General features: G+C 52.4%; 1 pseudogene across 1 annotated transcript; it reads left to right on the top strand.

The window, feature by feature from the left end:
- The first annotated feature begins 524 nt into the window (after window positions 1-524).
- LOC311324185 (myosin-13-like) lies at window positions 525-26,929 on the top strand (annotated as a pseudogene). Its single transcript has 32 exons — window positions 525-728; window positions 1,051-1,194; window positions 1,290-1,446; window positions 1,897-1,924; window positions 2,040-2,151; window positions 2,258-2,350; window positions 2,455-2,510; window positions 2,685-2,791; window positions 3,018-3,121; window positions 3,209-3,347; window positions 3,436-3,554; window positions 3,674-3,823; window positions 3,973-4,143; window positions 4,231-4,680; window positions 4,842-5,018; window positions 5,103-5,248; window positions 16,429-16,519; window positions 16,622-17,011; window positions 23,417-23,543; window positions 23,634-23,753; window positions 23,853-24,049; window positions 24,136-24,319; window positions 24,421-24,586; window positions 24,707-24,831; window positions 24,929-25,232; window positions 25,331-25,544; window positions 25,631-25,756; window positions 25,860-26,030; window positions 26,119-26,223; window positions 26,408-26,503; window positions 26,611-26,745; window positions 26,915-26,929. The product of its transcript is annotated as a myosin-13-like (transcript).
- The last annotated feature ends 1,021 nt before the right edge of the window (window positions 26,930-27,950 follow it).

Raw genomic sequence — 27,950 nt, 5'->3', positions numbered from 1 at the left:
AAACCAGCGGTAAGATGCTGCCACTCTATTCAAACTGTCTATCCTTTCTCTAGTATTACTCCTTCCATTGTTACACTGTCCTTTACAATTTCTCCGTCTTTTCTTTGCCCATCCAGTCCTTTCTTCTTTTCTTTGCCCATCCATTCATCCTAAATTGTCTCAACAAGAAACATGGAACTAAGCCTCAAAATTGGAGAAAAGAAGATGGATGCTTTCACCTTCAGATGGATAATGCCTTGTTGTGTTTCTTTCTCAGTACGGAGACACCGTAGTGACACCGTACCGTAGTGACACCGTACCCTCAGACCAGGTATATTCTACCAGGGGGGGCGTGTGAGCATCATGGTAAGGAGGGCACAGCACGTTTTTTTTATTTTTACAACCTTTAATAATAATAATAATAACAATAATAACAATAACACTAACACTAACAACAATAATAATAATAATAATAATAATAAAATAACAATGAATCTGAAATAATGATGTGCGTCTGTGTGCTCGTACATCAGTGAACAGCCACCATGAGCTCTGACGCAGAGATGGCCGTGTATGGCCCGGCCGCCGTCTACCTCCGGAAGCCAGAGAAGGAGCGGATCAAGGCCCAGAACCGGCCCTTCGATGCCAAAACAGCCTGCTTCGTGCCTGATAACAAGGAACTCTACATCAAAGGAGTGGTCCAGAAGAGGGAAGGTGGCCAAGCCACCGTGAAGACTGAGGCTGGCGAGGTGAGTCTTATTTCAGCTGACTAATGACTAATCGACTACATGACCCCTAATCTTCAACTCACCTTCATCCATCAACATGTCTCTAGATGACAAAGCTTTGGGATCATCAGAGTCCAACATGAAAATTCAATAGAGGCAGTTTGGAACTACACTTTCGTGATGAGATAGCCCTCTTTGAGAAATGTCTCCCTCGGGCAGGAGGATGTCCTGTTGGCATAATGGTTGATATTTGGTTCGTGTAAAATAAGGTTGAAATTCAGGGTTGGATCCCTGCTTGACTCAGGGAATTATGGATTATTTCTCCTTGACTGATGTGTTTCAGATTGTAACAGTCAAGGATGAGGACTGCCACCCCATGAATCCTCCAAAATATGACAAGATTGAGGACATGGCCATGATGACCCACCTCAACGAGCCTTCTGTGCTGTTCAACCTCAAAGATCGTTATGCAGCATGGATGATCTACGTGAGTGAGATCTGAATAAGGATGTTTGTTTGTCCTAATCCAGTTTGCCAGTTTGTGTTGGTCTCTTACAGACTGCACGTTGCTTTCTTCTCCAGACCTACTCTGGGCTGTTCTGTGCCACGGTAAACCCTTACAAGTGGCTTCCGGTCTACAACCAGGAGGTGGTCTCGGCCTATCGTGGCAAGAAGCCCATGGAGGCCCCACCACACATCTTCTCTGTTTCTGATAATGCATATCAAAATATGCTTACAGGTGAGAGTTATGAAATCACCTATATTGATATACATTGATATGAAGTATGAAATCACCTATATTGATATACATTGATATGAAGTATGATATCACCTATATTGATATATATATACAATACAGACATCTCAGACAGATAAACACAACATTTATTTCGGACCCGTCAAAATTGTTAAGATAATACATTCATAATCAAGATTTTTTTGGGGGGGAAAGCAATACTTTTATTATGCACCTTTCTAAAAGCTCTGTGGATAGTTTTTTTTTATGATCAGTCTACATAAAATGTTATCTATCAACTTCAAATTATTTTTACAATGAACTTTCCTCTGATAGTTTAACAATGTAAGTGCTAATTAATAACCAATTACCGATTTTGCTTTTGGGGTTGGCAGGAAATTGTTTACAGTAATACTATTTATAAATGTGTGTATGTTTCCAAATTACCTACAGATCGTGAGTGCCAGTCTGTCCTGATCACGTAAGTCAACTGCATTTCTTTTGAGATGATGAATCGAAGAATAAGAAAATAACGTGGAAATCATTTAAACTGTCTAAAAATCTGTCAATTTAGCTAAAAAAATTCTGTGCTACAGTGGAGAATCCGGTGCAGGCAAGACTGTCAACACCAAGCGAGTCATCCAGTACTTTGCCACAATCGCGGTGGCTGGTGCTGATAAGAAGAAGGAGGCAGCTGGTAAAATACAGGTGAGACAAACATTGAGATGTTATATCAATAAAACAACAAAGACATACAATTAAAATGTATTGACAGAAACTTTGTAATTTTAATGGTGTAGATTGTTGTTTCTAGGGGACGCTGGAGGATCAAATAATTTCAGCCAACCCTCTGCTGGAGGCTTTTGGGAACGCCAAGACTGTGAGGAACGACAACTCTTCTCGCTTCGTGAGTAGACCCTGAAATCTTCTTAGGGCCTTCTTTAAATTATACATTAAATTACTGAAGGTTTTGCAGTGTAAAACAACACAATTTTCATACCATTTGAATAGGGTAAATTCATCAGAATTCACTTCGGAACCTCAGGAAAACTGGCTTCCGCTGATAGGTAAGTTTGCTCTTAAAAAAAATAAAACTTTTCTGTTGTTGGTCACTTGAACTATTTTTCTTCTGTGTATTGTTCACTTTTGCTCTCATTCTCTGAATAATATTATCTTACGTTGTGTCCTTTAACCAAACTGTCTCTTTTGTTCTGTGTGAACCAACCTCCCTTGCTCTTTTGCTCTGGAGACCTGATGGAGAAGTCCCGGGTGACGTTCCAGCTGGCGGATGAGAGGAGCTATCACATCTTCTACCAGATCATGACTGGCCACAAGACTGAGCTCATAGGTACTCAAACTACTTTTGTACCAAACTTGTTTTTGTGTAACAAAACTAGTGTAATAATGACAGTAACCTGGGTCTCCCATGCCAAAGCTAAAGCCAATATATAACTGCAGCTCCTCATCAAGTCTGGGCTACTCCATCATATATGCTGCTCTATCATTTAAAAAACAAATCTGTTCATGGAACATACTGGTACATACAGTAAACTGTGATTTCTCTCTCTGTATAGATATGCTGCTGATTACATCCAACCCCTATGACTTCCCCATGATCAGCCAGGGCCAGATCGCTGTGGCCAGCATAGATGACAAGGAGGAGCTGGTGGCCACTGATGTGAGAGATCCCCCTTGTTCTTGTGCGTGTGTGTAAGATGTACTGTGTATCGACACCAATGTTTTTTGCTTTTTGTCAATGATCTAGAGCGCCATAGACATCCTGGGCTTCAGTAATGATGAGAAGCTGGCCATCTACAAGCTGACAGGCGCTGTGATGCATTATGGGAACATGAAGTTCAAGCAGAAGCAGCGAGAGGAGCAGGCGGAGGCTGACGGCACTGAGGGTGAAGAACTGTACTAGATGGATGTTGTTTGGTTTATACATTGTCACGTACAGTAGTAACCAGTTTTATATTATATTGTCCTCATCAGTGGCAGACAAAGTCGCTTTCCTCATGGGGCTGAATGCTGCAGACCTGGTGAAAGGTTTATGCTATCCCAGAGTGAAGGTGGGGAATGAGTATGTCACCAAAGGACAGACAGTCCAACAGGTACCACAACAATTGGACAATTCAACAGATTATACAGCCTTCCTTTAAAAAAACACGAGAAAATAGAGATATTTAGATGCATTAAATGTGTCTAACATACACATCTCTTGGCTCTACAGGTACTCAATGCAGTTGGCGCCCTGGCTAAGTCTGTCTATGAGAAGATGTTCTTATGGATGGTCATCAGAATCAACGAGATGCTGGATACAAAGCAACCTAGACAATTCTTCATTGGGGTGCTCGACATCGCAGGATTTGAAATTTTTGATGTGAGATTATTTTGCATGCCAACCTCGAGCATGATTTAACACATCAAAAATGACAGTAGTAGTAGGCTCACCTACTGTATGAGACATCCTGAGTGTAGGTTCTGTACGTTCTTGAACTAAAAACTCAATTTTGTTTTCTAATCTTTCAGTACAACAGCTTGGAGCAACTCTGCATCAACTTCACCAATGAGAAACTTCAACAGTTTTTCAACCACCACATGTTTGTGCTGGAGCAAGAGGAGTACAAGAAAGAGGGGATAGACTGGGAATTCATTGACTTCGGCATGGATTTGGCTGCTTGCATTGAGCTTATTGAGAAGGTAGGTGATCCCATTCATGTAAGGTGGCGTTGATTTTCAAATTCCACTTAATATGGTATCCCAAAGAAAAAATGTTGTTGTCTACAGCCAATGGGCATCTTCTCCATCCTTGAAGAGGAGTGTATGTTCCCCAAGGCCTCAGACAACTCCTTCAAGAACAAACTCTACGACCAGCACATTGGGAAAAACAACGCTTTCCAGAAGCCCAAGCCTGTCAAAGGCAAGGCCGAGGCCCACTTCTCCCTGGTGCACTACGACGGCACCGTGGACTACAACCTTACCGGCTGGCTGGACAAGAACAAGGATCCCCTGAATGAGTCAGTTGTGCAGCTCTACCAGAAGTCCTCAGTTAAACTGCTGTGTTTCCTCTACGCCTCGTTCTCGGCTGCTGAAGCAGGTGAGGAGGAGATCAACTCTGAGCTGACTGCCAACAAGAGGAAGCTGGAGGATGAGTGCTCTGAGCTCAAGAAAGACATTGATGACTTGGAAATTACATTGGCCAAGGTGGAGAAGGAGAAACATGCCACATAAAATAAGGTTTGCTTTTTTTTGGTGATTTAGCAGAGTTGGTTTTGATCTCTTGTGATGAGAGTAACATTGTTAACCAGTTTGAGTTGGAATGAAAGAAACCCTGTTTGAGTTGGAGTGGAGGAAACCGGTCCTTGGTTGGTCACATTAAAACAAGTATGTGTTTGCAGGTTAAAAACCTTACAGAGGAGATGTCTGGTCAGGATGAGAGCATCGCCAAGCTGACCAAGGAGAAGAAAGCCCTCCAAGACGCACACCAGCAGACGCTTGATGATCTTCAGGCAGAAGAAGACAAAGTCAACACTCTGAACAAAGCAAAAACCAAGCTTGAACAGCAAGTGGATGATGTGAGTAAACCAATATCTAAAAGAAAAGCACTATGATGCTGAAATAGGATTTAATTTCTTCTGACTTGCTTTTATGTGCCACAGCTTGAAGGTTATCTGGATCAAGAGAAGAAGATTCGGATGGACCTTGAGAGGGCTAAGAGGAAGCTAGAGGGAGATCTGAAACTGGCACAAGAATCCATTATGGATCTGGAGAATGACAAGCAGCAATCTGAGGAGAAAATCAAGAAGTAAGAAGATTCAAATGAAGCATAATTAGGTAGGCTAGCTTGTAGAAGCTAGCCCAACTTGTGATATTCCCACTATTTCTTTCTTTATTATTATTAGGTGGGCTAGCTTGTAGAAGCTTGTAGCTTGTAGAAGCTAGCCCAACTTGTGATATTCCCACTATTTCTTTATTATTATTAGGTGGGCTAGCTTGTAGAAGCTTGTAGCTTGTAGAAGCTAGCCCAACTTGTGATATTCCCACTATTTCTTTCTTTATTATTATTAGGTGGGCTAGCTTGTAGAAGCTTGTAGCTTGTAGAAGCTAGCCCAACTTGTGATATTCCCACTATTTCTTTCTTTCTTTATTATAGTTCTCCCCACTTTTTTGAACCTCAACTAGTTCTTCATACTTTGTGCTAGAAACCTCATTCAAACTTTAAAATGTTCATGATGTTCAGCTGTTTCAGAGATCCATTCAGATTTTTGTAGTGTTTTTTAGTAATTTAACTTTTAAAACTATTTTTTGTCCCATTGAAACTGCTTGAAACTGCTTTTGGAATGTTCAGTAACTTTATGTTTTTAGAGTGGTGGCAGCAATTGCTTTAAAAATATTCACACATTTTGTAAACTGCTGGCACTCCTACAGTTTTGAACGCTCACACACATATTATATATCAAAATGTTCACACAACTGTTCTGATTCGTACAATGTAAGTAGCTAAGCTGTGTGACTTATAGTTTTCACGGTATGACGATTTGTTCGGCAACTGAGCTCCTCATTGAAACGTATGGAACCACACTAACTTTTGAGCTGTTAATTTTGTATTTTTACTCTTTTTCTAACTTGTCGCTATGCCTACAGTTTTAACAGCTCATACACATATTATATATCGAAACGTTCCCATAACTGTGCTGATTCGTACAATGTAAGTATCTAAGCTGTGTGACTTATAGTTTTCGCTGTATGACGATTTGTTCGGCAACTGCGCTCTCCATTGAAACGTATGGGCCCACACTCTACCTTTTGAGCTGCTAATTGAGCATTTAAACCCTTTTTCTAACTCGTCGCCATGCCTACAGTTTTTAAGCTACACGGACATACGTTCAGCATTTTCTCAGGATTCCTACAGTGTCAATATCTAGGCTTTTTGAGAGAGAGCTGTCTGAATCCAACATGCCTTTCCATTGAAGTGAATGAGAGGATGCTCACAGTGTCAGTTGGGATTTGAATTTGGGGACACGTGCAGGCTCTCTGTACAGCAGGGGTGCCCAAACCGTCGATCGCGGTCTACCGGTAGACCGTGGACTGATACCAAGTCGATTGCGAGCTGTTTAGGAAAAAAAGTTTTTTCTTTTTATATAAATCTTTCTTTAAATGTGTATCATTCCTGCCGTGTACCCCGTCACTTCAACACATAAAAAACAACAACTCTGGGCACATTTTATAGACATAGCCTACGTTAACGTGAATCTGTTGTCTGGGCGCGTGTGAAAGTTCAGTCAAGGTCAACATTAGCTAGTTGAGAAGCGCCTAGTAACGTCAACATAGCATAGAGCAAAAGAGCAAAAACCTACAATTTTCACCCTGAATGGGAGGAGGATTATTTTTTGGTTTATTCACACTCAAAGCCAGTTTGTCTCATCTGCAATGCAAGCGTTGCATTAGCAAAGAAGGCCAATCTGGAGTGACATTTCAAGACAGTACACGGGCGCTATGAGAAGGATTACCCTGCGAAGACGGCTCTACGCTCCACAAAAGTTCGGGAATTGAAGGCACAGCTAGCAGCCCAGCAGTCAATCTTCACCAAACCCAAGGCCCAGGGTAAAGCCGCAACTATAGCTTCCTATCGTGTCAGTCACGTTCTTGCCAGACACAAGAAGTCGTTCAAGGACGGCGAAATTGTGAAAGAAGCGTTTCTTGAGGCTGCGGATAGCCTTTTCAACAACTTCAAGAATAAAACGGAGATCGTGAAGGCCATTTAGGACGTACAGCTGTCCCAGAGTACTACTACAAGGCGATGTAAGGGAATGGCTGTCGATGTCGAGGAGCAACTCACAAAGGATATTGATGTTGGAATTTGTTAATGAAAGAAAATTGACCCTCTTCAAGCTCATCTCAATCACAACTGATGGCGCTCCAGCCATGGTAGGCCGCACCAGTGGGTTAATTGCACTGTGCAAAGCAAGTGAATCTTTCCCGGATATCCTGAATTATCATTGTATAATTCACCAGCAAGTGTTGTGCGGGAAGATTTTAAATATGAAAGAAGTGATGGATGTTGCGATGAAGATTGTGTGTTCCGTTCGGGCCAGGAGTCTGCAGAGAAGACTATTCCAGGAGTCTGCAGAGAAGACTATTCCAGGAGTCTGCAGAGAAGACTATTCCAGGAGTCTGCAGAGAAGACTATTCCAGGAGTCTGCAGAGAAGACTATTCCGTGCGCACTTGGAGGAGAACGATGCCGAGCACACAGACCTGCTGCTGCACACGGATGTAAGGTGGCTAAGCAGAGGTACATTTTTGTCCAGATTCACAGAGCTGTTGCCTGAAATCAAGGATTTCCTGAAACTTTCAAAACATGTGGAGTACCATGCAAAGCTAGAGGACCACCAGTGGCTTTTAGATTTATCTTTCCTCACCGATCTCACTGGCGAGCTCAATTAACTTAATTTAGAGCTGCAGGGTAAGGATAAAGACTCGATCAACATGATGAGTTCAGTGAACACGTTTAAAAGCAAGCTACAGCTGATCTCAAGGAGGCTGCAGCGTGGTGACCTGTGCAACTTTCCTGTCATCCAGGCAGAACTACACCGTCAGGGTAAAGACATCACCCATCTTCACAGTGCACGTTATGAGGAGCAAGTTCAGAACATGTTGTTGAGTTTGAGAAGCGTTTTACTGACTTTGCATCCATCGAGCCTGTTGCCAGCTATATGTGTTACCCATTTGGTGCAAGTATTGATGTGGGTGACATTGCCTCCAAAGTCGTATCAGTGTTCAAGATGGACCCTAACCCTAGCTCTGCTGTTGAGGACTAGATTCTGACATTGCAAAATGACATTGAGATCAAAGCCAGGGCTACATCAGCGAAACCTGATGAGCGTGGAGTGTTCTGGAACCTACTGCTGGAAGAAAAGTATCCCCACCTCAGAAGATGTGCCTTGAACCTGACAGCACTTTTTGGATCAACCTATTTGTGCGAGTCTGCTTTCTCTCACATGAAAATCATTAAGGCCAAGTACAGATCCACAATGACTGATGAGCACCTTGCAGCCTGCCTACGCCTAGCAACCAGCTCCTACTGCCCTGACTACGAGAAACTAGCTGCCTCCTCCCAGTGCCAGGTCTCCCACTAAGGTACAGAAATGTATTTATTTCCTATTTTCAAAGTTACTTTACTACTGTGGTAGCATTCACATTCCTTCCTTCCTTCCTTCCTTCCTTCCTTCCTTCCTTCCTTCCTTCCTTCCTTCCTTCCTTCCTTCCTTCCTTCCTTCCTTCCTTCCAACCTTCTGTTAGAGTTCGGTTTTGGGACCCAGGCGCAACAGGAAAGGAGGAGGCAAGGAACGGTAAAGCCCGGAGGGGCGATTTAATAAGATCACAAAGGGGGATGTGGTAGTCGTACAGCCGATGGTCAGGCAGGAGCGTGGTAGTCGTACAGGCGATGGTCAGGCAGGAGCGGGGTTGTCGTACAGGCGATGTTCAGGCAGGAGCGGGGTTGTCGTACAGGCGATGGTCAGGCAGGAGCGGGGTCGTACAGGCGATGGTCAGGCAGGAGCGGGGTCGTACAGGCGATGGTCAGGCAGGAGCAGGGTAATCGTACAGACGTGGGTCAGGCAGGAACTGGAGAGATGAGGAGGGGAGGCAGGGTGAGTGAGAGTAATCACAAACGGGGAACGGGAAAAACACTACAAAATACGGGTAAGGAGATTGTAGGCTAGGCTATACTTTACCACAAGAGTATTATGGTAAGATCTGGCGATGAGTGGAGTGTAGACCAGGTTCTTGTAGAGGTTGAAGGTGATTGCAGAACGAGGGACAGGTGTGGTGATGATAATTGGAAACCGGTGAGTAGAGCCGCGCCCGCGTCATCGTCGGAGACGAGCGCGCCGTTCTTGTCTTTGCGCACGGGCTGATGTGCTGGGCATGTCGGGATCCGACTCGACGTCACCGGAGTGGGAGGAGACTGCCGAGTCCGCGGAGCTGGCCGGAGACGGGGAACGCCCGGCAGTGGGGGGAAACTCCGGAGAGTCAGAACGTTGTATGCCCGGGCCGATGCGACGTGCGGTAGAGCGCGTAGGGCGCCCCGAGCGCGCAGCGGGCCCAGAGGGGAGAGAGGGAGGCGGTTGTGGAGGCGAGGGCATGCGAGCCGTAACAGGACCCCCCCCCCGAGGGGAGCCACCTGGCGACCGACCGGGGGCGTCAGGATGGGCCCGGTAGAAGTCCCGGAGGAGAGACGGGTCCATAATGAGCTGCCTGGAGATCCAGCTGCACTCCTCGGGGCCGTACCCCTCCCAATCCGCCAGGTATTGGAACCCCCGACCCCGGCGGCGCACCTTCAGCAGCCGCCGAACCGTCCACTGGGGATGCCCGTCGACCATCTGGGGAGGCGGAGGAGCTGGGGCAGAAGGCATGAGAGGACTCGAGGAGACAGGTTTGATCTTGGACACATGGAATACAGGGTGTACCCGCATGGAAGCAGGGAGCTTAAGACGTACCGCAGCCGGGTTCAGGACACGGTCGATCTCGAAGGGCCCAACGAAGCGCGGAGCCAGCTTCCTGGAGGGGACCTGGAGTGGAAGATCAGCAGTGGAGAGGTAGACACGTTGACCGGGCCGATACGCCGGAGCAGGAGTGCGGCGGCGGTTGGCCCCGCGGCAGGAGCGCTCGTTGGAGCGGAGCAGGGCCCTGCGGACCTCCCTCCAGACACGGCGACAGCGGCTGAGGTGGGCCTGGACGGAGGGGACGGAGGCCTCCGACTCCTGGAGAGAGAACAGCGGGGGCTGGTACCCGAGGGATGACTCGAACGGAGACCTGCCAGTGGCAGCGCTGGTCAGGGCATTGAGGGAGTATTCGACCCAGGGTAGGTCCTTGCTCCAGGAGGTGGGGTGGAGAGCCGACACACAGCGGAGAGCGGACTCCAGGCTCTGGTTGGCCCGTTCGGCCTGGCCGTTGGTCTGCGGGTGGTAGCCAGAGGAGAGGCTGATGGTGGCGCCGATCTCCTTGCAGAAGGCCCTCCAGACCTGGGAGGTGAATTGAGGCCCACGGTCCGAGACAATGTCTCCGGGGAGACCGTGGAGCCGGTAGACATGTTGGACGAGGAGTTCAGCTGTCTCCGCAGAGGACGGGAGCTTGGGGAGCGCCACCAGATGGACCGCCTTGGAGAACCGGTCCACCACGGTGAGGATGACCGTGTTGCCCCTGGAGGGGGGAAGACCGGTGATGAAGTCCAGGGCGATGTGGGACCAGGGACGGCTGGGGACCGGGAGAGGACGCAGGAGGCCAGCCGGGGGCTGGTGGGACGCCTTGCTGCGGGAGCAGACGGGACAGGCGACCACAAACTCCCGGACGTCGGACCTCATGGAGGGCCACCAGAACCGTCGGCTCAGGAAGGAGAAGGTGCGGTGAACCCCGGGATGGCACGCAAACCGGCTGGCATGGCCCCACTGGAGCACCCGGGACCGGACCGAGTCAGGCACGAAGAGCCTGCGAGGAGGAACGTTGGCCGGACTGGGTTGGGCGCGTTGGGCCTGCCTCACCACTGCCTCGATGTTCATTGTGACCACCCCTATGACACGCGAGACCGGCAGGATGGACTCAGGCTCCGCGGGGGGCGCCTCGGGCGCGTGGAGGCGGGACAGCGCGTCGGCCTTGGCGTTGCGGGAGCCGGGCCGGAAGGTGAGGGTGAAATCAAACCTCCCGAGGAACTGGGACCACCGCGCCTGGCGGGAGTTGAGGCGCTTGGCCGCCCGGATGAAGGTCAGGTTCTTGTGGTCTGACCAGACGAGGGTGGTGTGTTCGGCGCCCTCAAGCCAGTGGCGCCACTCCTCCAAGGCCCCCACCACCGCCAACAACTCTCTGTTCCCGATGTCGTAATTCACCTCCGCTGGGGAGAACCGGCGGGAGAGGAAGGCACAGGGGTGCAACTTCTGGTCCTCCCCTGACCGCTGGGACAGAACAGCACCGATGCCTGTGTCCGATGCGTCCACCTCGACCACGAACTGCCTGGAGGGGTCAGGATGGAGAAGGACCGGGGCGGTGGTGAAGCACTTCTTGAGCGCGGAGAAGGCAGCGCTGGCAGCCGGTGTCCAGACGAACGGACGCAGGGATGAGGTGAGGTGGGTGAGGGGAGCTGCTACCCGGCTGTAGTCCCGTATGAAACGGCGGTAAAAGTTGGCGAAGCAAAGGAAGCTCTGAAGTTGCCTCCGGGTCGTGGGTTGAGGCCATTCGACCACGGTCTTGATCTTGCGGGGGTCGGGTCGCGTCAGGCCTCCCTCCACAATGAGCCCCAGGAACTCCACTGACGAGGAGTGAAAAGTGCACTTCTCCGCCTTGATATATAGGCGGTTCTCCCGGAGACGCTGGATGACCATGCGGACATGCTGGACGTGCTCCTCAGCGCTCCTGGAGAATACCAGGATGTCGTCCAGGTAAAGGACCACAAAGACGTCCAGCATGTCCCTGAGCACGTCGTTCATCAGCGCCTGGAAGACGGCGGGGGCGTTGGTGAGGCCGAAGGGCATGACGAGGTACTCGTAGTGGCCACGGGAGGTCTTGAAGGCGGTCTTCCATTCGTCCCCCTCACGGATACGCACCAGGTGATAAGCGTTCCTGAGATCCAACTTGGTGAAGATGGTGGCACCGATGAGGGGTTCGAAGTTGGAGCTCATGAGGGGGAGTGGATATTTATTCTTAACCGTGATGTTATTGAGCAGCCTGTAGTCGATGCACGGCCTCAGATCTCCTCCCTTCTTCTTGACGAAGAAGAACCCCGCTGCCACCTGGGATCGAGATGGTCGGATGAGACCCTCGGCCAAGCACTCGGAGATGTAGGTATCCATGGCTGCTTTCTCCGGGAGGGAGAGGTTGTAGAGACGACTGGCTGGGAGAGGGGCGCCAGGGTGGAGCTCGATGGCGCAGTCGTAGGGTCGATGAGGGGGGAGTGTGCGGGCGCGCTCCTTACTGAAGGCCTCCCCGAGGTCGTGGTACATCGAAGGGACCGTGGAGAGGTCCGGAGGAGCGGGACGGGGTCGGTCAACCCGAGTGGAGGTCTGAGCAGCTCGGAGGCAGCGGGCGTGGCAGGCGGTGCTCCAGCTGAGGATGTGCCCCGAGCTCCAGCAGACATGAGGGGTATGGAGTTCCAGCCAGGGCCTACCTAGGATGAACGGAGCGTCGGGAGAGTGGATGACGAAGGGGCGGATGTTCTCCACGTGGTTTCCCGAGGCTGTGAGGGTGAGGGGCAGGGTCCGGTGAGTAATGGGACCCATGGGATGGCCATCCAGAGCGAAGGCCGAGAGGGGCCTCTCCAGAGGGGAGATAGGGAGCGCCGCTTTGTGGGCGAACTGGACGTCCACGAAGCTCTCGTCAGCACCGGAGTCGATGAGAGCAGGGACGGAGAGCGTGTGCCCCTGCCAGGCGAGGGTGACAGTGAACCTGGCGGCACGGGTCCGGGATTGGGGATGGATGAGCCGGCTTACTCGGTACCCCCTGGCGAGTGAGCCTACTCTTTTTGCCGCCCTGGGAGGTGCAGAGGAACAGGAGTCGACGGCGTGCGCTGGGCTAGCGCAGTAAATGCACAGTCCGTTCTGTTCCCGGTGCTCACGCTCTGCAGGGGTCAGTCGGGTCCAACCCAGTTGCATGGGTTCCTCTCCAGCGGTGTTTGGGGGGGCGAGGGAGGCCGGGGCAGGCCGAGAGAGTCCGGCAGAGGGAGGCGGAGACGGTCTGGGTGCGCTGTGATGTTGGTGCGCCCGCTCGCGCCTGCGTTCCCGGTGGCGCTCGTCTATGGCTATGGAGAGGGAGACGAGTTGGCTCAGGGTCGCTGGTCTGTCTCCTCCAGCCAGGCTGTCCTTCATGGCGTCCCCCAGGCCCCGTCGGAAGGCGCTGTACAGGGCAGACTCGTTCCAGGAGCAACGGGCAGCGAGGATGCGGAACTCCGTGGCGTAGTCCGCTACTGAGCTGGAACCCTGGGTGAGGGCGGAGAGAGCAGCGTCCGCGTCCTGTCCGTGGACGTCGTGGTCGAACACAGTCCTGAATTCTGCCACGAAGGCTGTGTAGTCCTGCATGTAGGCAGCTGCGCCTTCGCGACCCGCCATGACCCAACGGCGAGCCCGTCCCGTGGTTAGGTTAGCGATGTAGGCTACGCGAGCTGACGCAGTGGAGTACATGCTTGGCTGGAGCTCAAACACGTACTCACACTGCATGAGGAACTCCCGGCAGAGGGTGAATGTCCCGTCGTAGGGGGCCGGGGAGGCGAGATGGGGCTCCCGGTTTGGTGGAGCGGTGGGGTTCAGGAACGGAGCCAGGCGGGCACTGAGCGCGGTGACCAGGTCGGATACCTGCTGCAGTTGCTCAGCTTGGGTCTGTTGGAGGGCTTGGAGTGGTCCAGGAGGTGTAGGTCTCTCCTCCATGTTGGCTGGGTCAAAACTGGCCAGATCTTACTGTTAGAGTTCGGTTTTGGGACCCAGGCGCAACAGGAAAGGAGGAGGCAAGGAACGGTAAAGCCCGGAGGGGCGATTTAATAAGATCACAAAGGGGGATGTGGTAGTCGTACAGCCGATGGTCAGGCAGGAGCGTGGTAGTCGTACAGGCGATGGTCAGGCAGGAGCGGGGTTGTCGTACAGGCGATGTTCAGGCAGGAGCGGGGTTGTCGTACAGGCGATGGTCAGGCAGGAGCGGGGTCGTACAGGCGATGGTCAGGCAGGAGCGGGGTCGTACAGGCGATGGTCAGGCAGGAGCAGGGTAATCGTACAGACGTGGGTCAGGCAGGAACTGGAGAGATGAGGAGGGGAGGCAGGGTGAGTGAGAGTAATCACAAACGGGGAACGGGAAAAACACTACAAAATACAGGTAAGGAGATTGTAGGCTAGGCTATACTTTACCACAAGAGTATTATGGTAAGATCTGGCGATGAGTGGAGTGTAGACCAGGTTCTTGTAGAGGTTGAAGGTGATTGCAGAACGAGGGACAGGTGTGGTGATGATAATTGGAAACCGGTGAGTAGAGCCGCGCCCGCGTCATCGTCGGAGACGAGCGCGCCGTTCTTGTCTTTGCGCACGGGCTGATGTGCTGGGCATGTCGGGATCCGACTCGACGTCACCGGAGTGGGAGGAGACTGCCGAGTCCGCGGAGCTGGCCGGAGACGGGGAACGCCCGGCAGTGGGGGGAAACTCCGGAGAGTCAGAACGTTGTATGCCCGGGCCGATGCGACGTGCGGTAGAGCGCGTAGGGCGCCCCGAGCGCGCAGCGGGCCCAGAGGGGAGAGAGGGAGGCGGTTGTGGAGGCGAGGGCATGCGAGCCGTAACACCTTCATTCCTTCCAACCTTCCTTCCTTCCATCCATCCATCCATCCATCCATCCATCCATCCATCTTTCTTTCTTTTTTCCTTCCTTCCTTCCTTCCTTCCTTCCTTCCTTCCTTCCTTCCTTCCTTCCTTCCTTCCATCCACCCACCCACCCACCCACCCACCCATCCACCCATCCATCTTTCTTTCTTTCTTTCTTTCTTTCTTTCTTTCTTTCTTTCTTTCTTTCTTTCTTTCTTTCTTTCTATCTTTTTCTTTCTTTCTTTCTTTCTTTCTTTCTTTCTTTCTTTCTTTCTTTCTTTCTTTCTTTCTTTCTTTCTTTCTTTCCTTCCAACCTTCCTTCCATCCATCCATCCATCCATCCATCCATCCATCCATCCATCCATCTTTCTTTCTTTCTTTCTTTCTTTCTTTCTTTCTTTCCTTCCTTCCTTATATTCAAAGAAATATTCAGAATGACACTCTTTCAGCTATTGAACTCAATAAAACTATGAGTTATGATGAGTGGTCTAATCTATTTTTGAGTGTAGTACTAGCAGTACTTATAACAAACACCTACTGCTTTTCACTGCTACTGCTTCTAACCTCAACTTCCATACAACACCTCCACAGTTACTGCTCGGCCCCGGCATGGGGATGGCCTGGCAATCACTGACCTGCCCCCCACAACCTCTGACCTGAGGGGGCGGAGTCTCGCCATCATGCCACTCTCCACGCCACCGTCCCCACATCTCAGACCCTGAGTTAGCTAACGACGCAGTTTTCACGGTTGGGTGCATGTGGGTGGTCCGGGGAGCAGTACACTGTCCTCGACCGGCTCTGACCCGAGGGGGCGGAGTCTAATCACCACGCCACTATCCACGGCACTGTCCCCACATCTCAGCCCCTGAGTGAGCTACAGACACACGGTCTTCACTGTTGGGTGCATGGAGATTGCCCGGATGTCAGTGCACTGTTCCCAAGCTGCTCTGACCGGAGGGGGCGGAGTCTCGCCATCACGCCACTATCCACGCCACGGACCTCACAACACAGCCTCTGAGGTGGCTAGAGACACACGGTCTTCACTGGTGAAGGCAGGTGGGTAGTCCGGCATGGCCTACACTGTCCCCGACTGGCTCTGACCTGAGGGGGTGGAGTCTCACCACCACGCCACTATCCACGCCACGGGCCCCACAACTCAACCCCTGACTGGGCTAGAGACACACAGTCTTCATTGGTGGATGCATGGAAATTGCCCAGAGGTCACTGTACTGTCCCCGACTAGCTGTGACCCAGGGGGGCGGGGCCTAACCAGCACGCCACTATCCACGCCACGGGCCCCACAACTCAGTCCCTGATTGGGCTAGAGACACATGGTCTTCACCGGTGCGGGCGAGTAGGTGGCCCGGAGAGGGGTACATTGTCCTCGACCAGCTCTGACCTGAGGGGGCAGAGTCTCACCACCATGCCACTTTCCCCGCCACAGACCCCACAACTCAGCCCCTGAGTGGGCTAGAGACGCACGGTCTTCGCCGGTGGGTGCATGGAGATTGCCTGGTCCATAGTAGTTCTAGCAGTAGCTGTTACATACAGCTGCAGCAGCTAGCCCACCTCACATTTTCTCCAGGAAATGTACTTTCTAGTTTTCTATGTTATGTTTGTTGTGGCCAAATAACTAAATGTTTTAATATTTCTTCCTGGCAGAAAATAATTTGAAACATCCCAGCTGCAAAGCAAAATCCATGATGAACAAGCAATGGCTTCCCAGCTTCAAAAGAAGATAAAGGAGTTCCATGTAATACAGTCAAATATCTGATATGTTTAGGATTATATCTATCTAGGTGCACTTTAAACACGGTAGTTCTCTGTGGAGCTGACTGATATATTCTCTTGCAAGGCCCGTATTGAGGAACTGGAGGAGCACTTTGAGGCAGAGCGCGTCTGTCGGGCCAAGATAGAGAAGCAAAGGTCTGATCTCTCCAGGGAACTTGAGGAGGTCAGCGAGAGGCTTGAAGAAGCCGGAGGAACCACCGCTGCTCAGATAGAGATGAACAAGAAGCGTGAGGTGGAGTTCCTGAAGCTTCGTCGTGACCTGGAGGAGTCAACATTGCACCATGAGGCTACGTCTGCAGCTCTTCGCAAGAAACAGGCCGACAGTATGGCAGAACTGGGAGAACAGATTGACAACCTCCAGAGAATCAAACAGAAACTGGAAAAGGAAAAGAGTGAATATAAGATGGAGGTTGATGACTTGGCCAGCAATATAGAAGCTATGACAAAAGCTAAGGTATGCCAAATCAAGAATGAAAACATTTACACCCATTTACAGTAGACTCTGTTACGGCTCGCATGCCCTCGCCTCCACAACCGTCTCCCTCTCTCCCCTCTGGGCCCGCTGCGCGCTCGGGGCGTCCTACGCGCTCTACCGCACGTCGCATCAGCCCGGGCATACAACGCTCTGGCTCTCCGGAGTTTCCCCCCACTGCCGGGCGTTCCCCGTCTCCGGCCAGCTCCGCGGACTCGGCAGTCTCCTCCCTCTCCGGTGACGAAGAATCGGATCCCGACATGCCCAGCACATCGGCCCGTGCGCAAAGACAAGAACGGCGCGCTCGTCTCCGACGATGACGCTGGCGCGGCTCTACTCACCGGTTCCCAATTATCATCACCACACCTGTCCCTCGTTCTGCAATCACCTTCAACCTCTACAAGAACCTGGTCTACACTCCACTCATCGCCAGATCTTACCATAATACTCTTGTGGTAAAGTATAGCCTAAGCCTACAATCTCCTTACCCGTATTTTGTAGTGTTTTTTTCCCGTTCCCGTTTGTGATTACTCTCACTCACCCTGCCTCCCCTCCTCATCTCTCCAGTTCCTGCCTGACCCACGTCTGTACGATTACCCCGCTCCTGCCTGACCACCGCCTGTACGACCCCGCTCCTGCCTGACCATCGCCTGTACGACAACCCCGCTCCTGCCTGAACATCGCCTGTACGACAACGCTCCTGCCTGACCATCGCCTGTACGACAACCCCGCTCCTGCCTGAACATCGCCTGTACGACAACCCCGCTCCTGCCTGACCATCGCCTGTACGACAACCCCGCTCCTGCCTGACCATCGCCTGTACGACAACCCCGCTCCTGCCTGACCATCGCCTGTACGACTACCACGCTCCTGCCTGACCATCGGCTGTACGACTACCACATCCCCCTTTTTGATCTTATTAAATCGCCCCTCCGGGCTTTACCGTTCCTTGCCTCCTCCTTTCCTGTTGCGCCTGGGTCCCAAAACCAAACCCTCACAGTAAGATCTGGCCAGTTTGGACCCAGCCAACATGGAGGAGAGACCTGCACCTCCCGGACTACTCCAAGCCCTCCCACGGACCCAAGCTGAGCAACTGCAGCAGGTATCCGCCCAACAGCACGCCCAGGACGAGCGACTGAGGGGCCTCGCTACTCTGGTCTGCTCCCTGTCCGACCAGGTCACCGCGGTCAGTGCACGCCAGGCTCCGTTCCTGAACCCCACCGCTCCACCAAACCGGGAGCCCCATCTCGCCTCCCCGGCCCTCTACGACGGGACGTTCACCCTCTGCCGGGAGTTCCTCATGCAGTGTGAGTACGTGTTTGACCTCCAGCCAAGCATGTACTCCACTGCGTCGGCTCGGATAGCCTACATTGCCAACCTGACCACGGGACGGGCTCGCCGTTGGGTCATGGCGGGTCGCGAGGGCGCAGCTGCCTACATGCAGGACTACACTGCCTTCGTGGCAGAATTCCGGACTGTGTTCGACCACGACGTCCACGGACAGGACGCGGACGCTGCTCTCTCCGCCCTCACCCAGGGTTCCAGCTCAGTAGCGGACTACGCCACGGAGTTCCGCATCCTCGCTGCCCGTTGCTCCTGGAACGAGTCTGCCCTATACAGCGCCTTCCGACGGGGTCTGGGGGACGCCATGAAGGACAGCCTGGCTGGAGGAGACAGACCAGCGACCCTGAACCAACTCGTCTCCCTCTCCATAGCCATAGACGAGCGCCACCGGGAACGCAGGCGCGAGCGGGCGCACCAACACCACAGCGCACCCAGACCGTCTCCGCCCCCCTCTGCCGGTCTCTCTCGGCCTGCCCCGGCCTCCCTCGCCCCCCCAAACACCGCTGGAGAGGAACCCATGCAACTGGGTTGGACCCGACTGACCCCTGCAGAGCGTGAGCACCGGGAACAGAACGGGCTATGCATATACTGCGCTAGCCCAGCGCACGCCGTCGACTCCTGTTCCTCTGCACCTCCCAGGGCGGCAAAAAGAGTAGACTCACTCGCCAGGGGATACCGAGTGAGCCGGCTCATCCATCCCCAATCCCGGACCCGTGCCGCCAGGTTCACTGTTACCCTCGCCTGGCAGGGGCACACGCTCTCCGTCCCTGCTCTCATCGACTCCGGTGCTGACGAGAGCTTCGTGGACGTCCAGTTCGCCCACAAAGCGGCGCTCCCTATCTCCCCTCTGGAGAGGCCCCTCTCGGCTTTCGCCCTGGATGGCCATCCCATGGGTCCCATCACGCACCGGACCCTGCCCCTCACTCTCACAGTCTCGGGTAACCACGTGGAGAACGTCCGCCCCTTCGTCATCCACTCTCCCGACGCTCCGTTCATCTTAGGGAGGCCCTGGCTGGAACTCCATACCCCTCATGTCTGCTGGAGCTCGGGGCGCATCCTCGGCTGGAGCACCACCTGCCACGCCCGCTGCCTCCGAGCTGCTCAGACCTCCACTCGGGTTGACCGGCCCCGTCCCGCTCCTCCTGACCTCTCCACGGTCCCTTTGATGTACCACGACCTCGGGGAGGCCTTCAGTAAGGAGCGCGCCCGCACACTTCCCCCTCATCGACCCTACGACTGCGCCATCGAGCTCCACCCTGGCGCCCCTCTCCCAGCCAGTCGTCTCTACAACCTCTCCCTCCCGGAGAAAGCTGCCATGGACACCTACATCTCCGAGTGCTTGGCCGAGGGCCTCATCCGACCATCTCGTTCCCAGGTGGCAGCGGGGTTCTTCTTTGTAAAGAAGAAGGGAGGAGACCTGAGGCCGTGCATCGACTACAGGCTGCTCAACAACATCACGGTGAAGAATAAATACCCACTCCCCCTCATGAGCTCCAATTTTGAACCCCTCACCGGTGCCACCATCTTCACCAAGTTGGACCTCAGAAACGCTTATCACCTGGTGCGTATCCGTGAGGGGGACGAATGGAAGACCGCCTTCAAGACCTCCCGTGGCCACTACGAATACCTCGTCATGCCCTTCGGCCTCACCAACGCCCCCGCTGTCTTCCAGGCCCTGATGAACGACGTGCTCAGGGACATGCTGGACGTATTTGTGGTTCTCTACCTGGACGACATCCTTGTGTTCTCCAGGAGCGCTGAGGAGCACGTCCAACACGTCCGCATGGTAATCCAGCGTCTCCGGGAGAACCGCCTATACATCAAGGCGGAGAAGTGCACCTTTCACTCCGCGTCAGTGGAGTTCCTGGGGCTCATTGTGGAGGGAGGCCTGACGCGACCCGACCCCCGCAAAATCAAGACCGTGGTTGAATGGCCTCAACCCTCTACCCGGAGGCAACTCCAGAGCTTCCTTGGCTTCGCGAACTTTTACCGCCGTTTCATACGGGACTACAGCCGGGTAGCAGCTCCCCTCACCCACCTCACCTCATCCCTGCGTCCGTTCATCTGGACACCGGCTGCCAGCGCCGCCTTCTCTGCGCTCAAGGAGCGCTTCACCACCGCTCCGGTCCTTCTCCATCCTGACCCCTCCAGGCAGTTCGTGGTCGAGGTTGACGCATCGGACACCGGCATCGGTGCTGTTCTGTCCCAGCGGTCAGTGGGGGACCAGAAGTTGCACCCCTGTGCCTTCCTCTCCCGCCGGTTCACCCCGGCTGAGGTGAATTACGACATCGGGAACAGGGAGTTGTTGGCGGTGGTGGGGGCCTTGGAGGAGTGGCGCCATTGGCTTGAGGGCGCGGAACACACCACCCTCGTCTGGTCGGACCACAAGAACCTGACCTTCATCCGGGCGGCCAAGCGCCTCAACTCCCGCCAGGCGCGGTGGTCGCAGTTCCTGGGAAGGTTCGACTTTACCCTCACCTTCCGGCCCGGCTCCCGCAACGCCAAGGCCGACGCGCTGTCCCGCCTCCACGCGCCCGAGGCGCCCCCCGCGGAGCCTGAGACCATCCTGCCGACCTCGCGTGTCGTAGGGGTGATCACTATGAACATTGAGGCGGTGGTGAGGCAGGCCCAACGCGCCCAACCCAGTCCGGCCAACGTTCCTCCTCGCCGGCTCTTCGTGCCGGACTCGGTCCGGTCCCGGGTGCTCCAGTGGGGCCATGCCAGCCGGTTTGCGTGCCATCCCGGGGTTCACCGCACCTTCTCCTTCCTGAGCCGACGGTTCTGGTGGCCCTCCATGAGGTCCGACGTCCGGGAGTTTGTGGTCGCCTGTCCCGTCTGCTCCCGCAGCAAGGCGTCCCACCAGCCCCCGGCTGGCCTCCTGCGTCCTCTCCCGGTCCCCAGCCGTCCCTGGTCCCACATCGCCCTGGACTTCATCACCGGTCTTCCCCCCTCCAGGGGCAACACGGTCATCCTCACCGTGGTGGACCGGTTCTCCAAGGCGGTCCATCTGGTGGCGCTCCCCAAGCTCCCGTCCTCTGCGGAGACAGCTGAGCTCCTCGTCCAGCATGTCTACCGGCTCCACGGTCTCCCCGGAGACATTGTCTCGGACCGTGGGCCTCAATTCACCTCCCAAGTCTGGAGGGCCTTCTGCAAGGAGATAGGCGCCACCATCAGCCTCTCCTCTGGCTACCACCCGCAGACCAACGGCCAGGCCGAACGGGCCAACCAGAGCCTGGAGTCCGCTCTCCGCTGTGTGTCGGCTCTCCACCCCACCTCCTGGAGCAAGGACCTGCCCTGGGTCGAATACTCCCTCAATGCCCTGACCAGCGCTGCCACTGGCAGGTCTCCGTTCGAGTCATCCCTCGGGTACCAGCCCCCGCTGTTCTCTCTCCAGGAGTCGGAGGCCTCCGTCCCCTCCGTCCAGGCCCACCTCAGCCGCTGTCGCCGTGTCTGGAGGGAGGTCCGCAGGGCCCTGCTCCGCTCCAACGAGCGCTCCTGCCGCGGTGCCAACCGCCGCCGCACTCCTGCTCCGGCGTATCGGCCCGGTCAACGTGTCTACCTCTCCACTGCTGATCTTCCGCTCCAGGTCCCCTCCAAGAAGCTGGCTCCGCGCTTCGTTGGGCCCTTCGAGATCGACCGTGTCCTGAACCCGGCTGCGGTACGTCTTAAGCTCCCTGCTTCCATGCGGGTACACCCTGTATTCCATGTGTCCAAGATCAAACCTGTCTCCTCGAGTCCTCTCATGCCTTCTGCCCCAGCTCCTCCGCCTCCCCAGATGGTCGACGGGCATCCCCAGTGGACGGTTCGGCGGCTGCTGAAGGTGCGCCGCCGGGGTCGGGGGTTCCAATACCTGGCGGATTGGGAGGGGTACGGCCCCGAGGAGTGCAGCTGGATCTCCAGGCAGCTCATTATGGACCCGTCTCTCCTCCGGGACTTCTACCGGGCCCATCCTGACGCCCCCGGTCGGTCGCCAGGTGGCTCCCCTCGGGGGGGGGGTCCTGTTACGGCTCGCATGCCCTCGCCTCCACAACCGTCTCCCTCTCTCCCCTCTGGGCCCGCTGCGCGCTCGGGGCGTCCTACGCGCTCTACCGCACGTCGCATCAGCCCGGGCATACAACGCTCTGGCTCTCCGGAGTTTCCCCCCACTGCCGGGCGTTCCCCGTCTCCGGCCAGCTCCGCGGACTCGGCAGTCTCCTCCCTCTCCGGTGACGAAGAATCGGATCCCGACATGCCCAGCACATCGGCCCGTGCGCAAAGACAAGAACGGCGCGCTCGTCTCCGACGATGACGCTGGCGCGGCTCTACTCACCGGTTCCCAATTATCATCACCACACCTGTCCCTCGTTCTGCAATCACCTTCAACCTCTACAAGAACCTGGTCTACACTCCACTCATCGCCAGATCTTACCATAATACTCTTGTGGTAAAGTATAGCCTAAGCCTACAATCTCCTTACCCGTATTTTGTAGTGTTTTTTTCCCGTTCCCGTTTGTGATTACTCTCACTCACCCTGCCTCCCCTCCTCATCTCTCCAGTTCCTGCCTGACCCACGTCTGTACGATTACCCCGCTCCTGCCTGACCACCGCCTGTACGACCCCGCTCCTGCCTGACCATCGCCTGTACGACAACCCCGCTCCTGCCTGAACATCGCCTGTACGACAACGCTCCTGCCTGACCATCGCCTGTACGACAACCCCGCTCCTGCCTGAACATCGCCTGTACGACAACCCCGCTCCTGCCTGACCATCGCCTGTACGACAACCCCGCTCCTGCCTGACCATCGCCTGTACGACAACCCCGCTCCTGCCTGACCATCGCCTGTACGACTACCACGCTCCTGCCTGACCATCGGCTGTACGACTACCACATCCCCCTTTTTGATCTTATTAAATCGCCCCTCCGGGCTTTACCGTTCCTTGCCTCCTCCTTTCCTGTTGCGCCTGGGTCCCAAAACCAAACCCTCACAGACTCTCTGCTTTCCTTATGTATTATGTCATCTGTAATCAGGTTATGTCAACGTTAAGCATGTTATTCAATGACAGGTCAACCTGGAGAAGATATGCTGTTCTCTGGAGGATCAAGTGACGGAGCTGACGACTAAAAATGAGGAGAATATCCATCAGATCACTGACTTTAGCACTCAGAAAGCTCGTCTCCAAACTGAGAATGGTAATTTCAATGTTTTTCCTTGTACCATTTGAAGAGTAAATTGCCTGCATGGTTGAAAATACTTAATCTTATTGTTCTCCAACCTTGAAGGAGAGTTTTCTCGTCAAATGGAAGAGAGGAAGGGGCCTCATCTCACAGTTCACCAGATGCAAACAAGGGTTTGTCACACAGATTGATGAGCTGAAAAGACAACTTGAGGAGGAAGGAACGGTAAGGGCACTTTGCTACAGTACCTTTGTTTCAGTACACAGAAGACTGTGTAGTGAATATGTAATTACATCCAAGACTTATGCGTTTTTCCCACTAAAGGCTAAGAATGCCCTGGCCCATAGCCTCCAGTCAGCCCACCATGACTGTGACCTGCTGAGGGAACAGTTTGAGGAGGAGCAGGAGGCCAAGGCTGAGCTCCAGAGGAGCGTATCCAAGGCCAACACTGAGGTGGCTCTTTGGAGAAACAAATATGAAACCGATGCCATCCAGAGGACTGAGGAGCTGGAAGAAGTCAAGTAATTTTTTGTGGCTTTTCTTCTCATCTCCTCAGCAAAGATACACATGGGTGATGTATTCATATCCTTGGTCATTACTTCCTCAGGAAAAAGCTGGCCCAACGTCTCCAAGAGGCCGAGGAGCAGATTGAGATGTCAAACTCCAAATCTGCTTCACTGGAGAAAACCAAGCAGAGATTGCAGAGCGAGATGGAGGATCTCATGGTAGATGTGGAGAGGTCAAACAGCATGACTGCTAACCTTGATAAGAAACAGAGGAACTTTGACAAGGTAATGGTCATTCGTCATATCACATTGTCCATGTCTTTATGCTGTACAATAATCAACTCAATTAATCAACGAATACACTATTACTATTTTCATGGGTTTAGATTTTAGCTGAATGGAAGCAAAGGTGTGAAGAGTGCCAAGTGGAGTTGGAAGGAGCCCAGAAGGAATCTCGATCCCAAAGTAATTAGCTTTTCAAGATGAAAAACGCCCATGAGGAAGCTCTGGATCATCTGGAGACCCTTAAAAGGGAAAACAAAAACCTTCAGCGTAAGTCTGATTTGTGAAGTTAAAAGCCATGACAATAGAGCTATCAAGAAATATACAACCTTGATATACTGAATGAGCCTTGAATCCTTTCATATGGATTGTATTGTTTCAAAACCCAAGAGGAGATCTCAGACCTGACTGAGCAGATTGGCGAGAGCGGAAAGACCATCCATAAACTGGAGAAAGTCAAGAACCAGGAGGCCACAGAAAAAAGTGAAATGCAAACTGCCTTGGAGGAAGCAGAGGTTAACTACAACGAATCAGTGACATACTGTATATTGAGAATGAAACGTTTCCTCAAAATCAGTTTGTTATATATCAATGCTATTTTCTGTTTCTCAGGCCACCCTGGAACACGAGAAGTCTAAGATCCAGCTGGAGCTGAACCAGGTGAAGTCCGAGGTGGACAGGAAGATAGCCAAGAAGGACGAGGAGATGGACCAGCTGAAGAGAAACAGCCAGAGAGTGATCGACTCCCTGCAGAGCACTCTGGTCTCTGAGGTCAGGAGCAGGAACGATGCTCTGAGAGTCAAGAAGAAGATGGAGGGAGACCTCAATGAGATGGAGGTACAGCTGAGCCATGCCAACAGGCAGGCAGGCTGCTGAGGCCCAGAAACAGCTGAGGAACGTCCAAGGACAGCTCAAGGTATTCTTTCTTCTGCATATCCAAAAAGCCAACAAAAGCCAAGCAATACCTGTATTTTGAAGTAGGAATCTTTTCTGTGGCTCAAGGTATAACACCAGTTTATGACAGAACGGTTGTATTTCTCGCACCTCGACGACTCTGTCAGAGGACAGGATGACATGAAGGATGGCCATGATGGAGCGCAGGGCCACCCTGATGCAGGCTGAGATAGAGGAGCTCAGAGGGGTGTTGGAGCAGACAGAGAGAGGCCGCAAGATAGCTGAGCAGGAGCTGGTGGACGCCAGTGAGAGAGTTGGCCTTCTGCACTCCCAGGTTGGTTGAAGTTCATAGATAATCATGGACATGGTCAACTCTTCTTGAGAGTTTGATTCTCTCACAGCCTGGCTTTGCTTCAACAGAACACCAGCCTTCTGAACACCAAGAAGAAGCTTGAGGCTGATGTTACTCAAATCCAAGGTGAAGTGGAAGATGCTGTTCAAGAGGCGAGAAATGCTGAGGAGAAGGCGAAGAAAGCCATCACTGATGTAAAAACCTTTGGCAATAGATGTTCATTTTCTCATTGACTTACACAAGTTATAATGTGTTATAGTAACCAAATCAGCATTTGGATCCCATGGTCTTTGTCAGGCAGCCATGATGGCTGAGGAGCTGAAGAAGGAGCAGGACACCAGCGCTCACCTGGAGAGGATGAAGAAGAACCTGGAGGTCACAGTCAAGGACCTGCAGCACCGTCTGGACGAGGCTGAGAACCTGGCCCTGAGGGGAGGCAAGAAACAACTGCAGAAACTGGAGTCCAGGGTGGGTGGAGAAGCTAAGATTATTTTCCTATTTGAGATGTTCTGTTTGAGAAGAATCTATTTTGCCTAATGTTTGCCTTGTGATCCAGGTCCGTGAGCTTGAGAATGAGCTTGAAGCTGAGCAAAAGCGAGGGGCTGAAGCCATCGAAGGAATCCGTAAATATGAGAGGAAGGTGAAAGAATTCACCTTTCAGGTTAGTTGTGAGATGATACATAATAAATGTAATCAGAATATCAAAGCAAGTTAGACAGACAGATATATGTCTGTCTGTCTGTCTGTCTGTCTGTCTGTCTGTCTGTCTATATACAAGGAATGTCGGAAACACTTACTTCTAGCTGTTCTGCCAGTTGATGAGAGGAGGCTGTTATCTCTTGCAGACTGAGGAGGACCAGAAGAACCAGACCAGACTTCAGGGTTTGGTGGACAAACTGCAGATCAAAGTGAAGGCTTACAAGAGACAAGCCGAAGAAGCTGTAAGTGTGTAATTGATCACAGCTAGCACAAACATTATCATTGTTTGAGAAAGTAGAACAGGACCTTGGTAAAACAATTCATTTCTTTCCATCCTATCCCATCACAGGAAGAGCAATCTAATGTCCACCTGGCCAGATTAAGGAAGGTGCAGCATGAGCTGGGGGAGGCTGAGGAGCGAGCTGACATTGCTGAAACCCAGACCAACAAGATGAGAGCCAAGAACCGAGACATAGGAACTAAGGTTTTAACTAGGTTATTAGTTCTGCTCAGAACACTAATCATTTTATGTTCCAATTGCAATGTTTATGGTACAGTTCATTTCAAACCGATCAAGTTGCCTGACAAGGCTACTGTATTTCCTGATGTAAGTTATTCGAGCATGATATTGATGCTGTTTTTCCTCCATACAGGGAAAAGGGGAGTAGAAGACTTACTGACTGAGCCAAAATGAAGGCCCGAGTCACTGGCACATCTGCATGATATGTGTTGATCAAAAACATTGCCCTGTATCTGTGAAATATCTATGAAATACTATAGTTTTATCACATATTTTTCATAGATACTGTACGCACACACACACACGGTCACCTCTATTGACAAGTGCAATAGCACTTTAATTTTGCATGGTTTTGGATTAAGTACATTTTATATCATGATTTTAATAAATACAGTATGAATTGCATTAAAGCAATTTCTTCAAGTTCGTATTGGAAATCTTCTTGGCTTGCCCTCCAAACTCAATGATAAATAGACAAATAGTGTGAACAGAGAATCAATCTAAAGGAAACAATTTCAATTCAATAATATATTGACAGGAAGTTGATGATGATGGAATGTATCAGTTTCACTCATCACATCAAACAAACATCAAAACAAACAGCACACAACACATACAGTACAAAGTGCACCTGAGATAGTTTTAGTGCAAGTTCAGATGCCGGATGGCTTGGCGATAGGTGATGGTAAATGATAAATGGACTGCACTTATATAGCGCTTTTCCACCTTAGCGGCACTCAAAGCGCTTTACAATGGCCTCTCATTCACCCATTCACACACACACACCAATGACGGTAGCTGCCATGCAAGGTGCTAACCTGCTCATTGGGAGCAATTTGGGATTAAGTGTCTTGCTCAAGGACACTTCGACATGTAGACAGTCTGAGCTGGGATTCGAACCACTTCGATCATTGAACGACCCGCTCTACCAACTGAGCTACAGCCGCCCCCCAGGTGCCATCCCTGAAGCGAGTTGTTCTTTATCTAATGCTCCTGCGTCTCCTTCCTGATGGGAGCAGATTAATTAGGTGGTGAGCTGGATGAGAGGGATCAGCTGTGATCTCTTTAGCCTTCCTAACTATTCTGGTGGAGTAGATAGAAGACAGCGAGGGGAGACCACAGCCCATGATTTTAGATGCTCTGCGTATACCTGTTTCCAGCCGAGTCCT

This window comes from Borostomias antarcticus, assembly GCF_949987555.1.
Source record: "Borostomias antarcticus genome assembly, chromosome: 22".
NCBI classification, from domain to species: Eukaryota; Metazoa; Chordata; class Actinopteri; order Stomiiformes; family Stomiidae; genus Borostomias; species Borostomias antarcticus.
The sequence above is the reverse complement of the archived record's forward strand: the minus strand, read 5'-3'. Positions and strand labels throughout refer to the sequence as shown.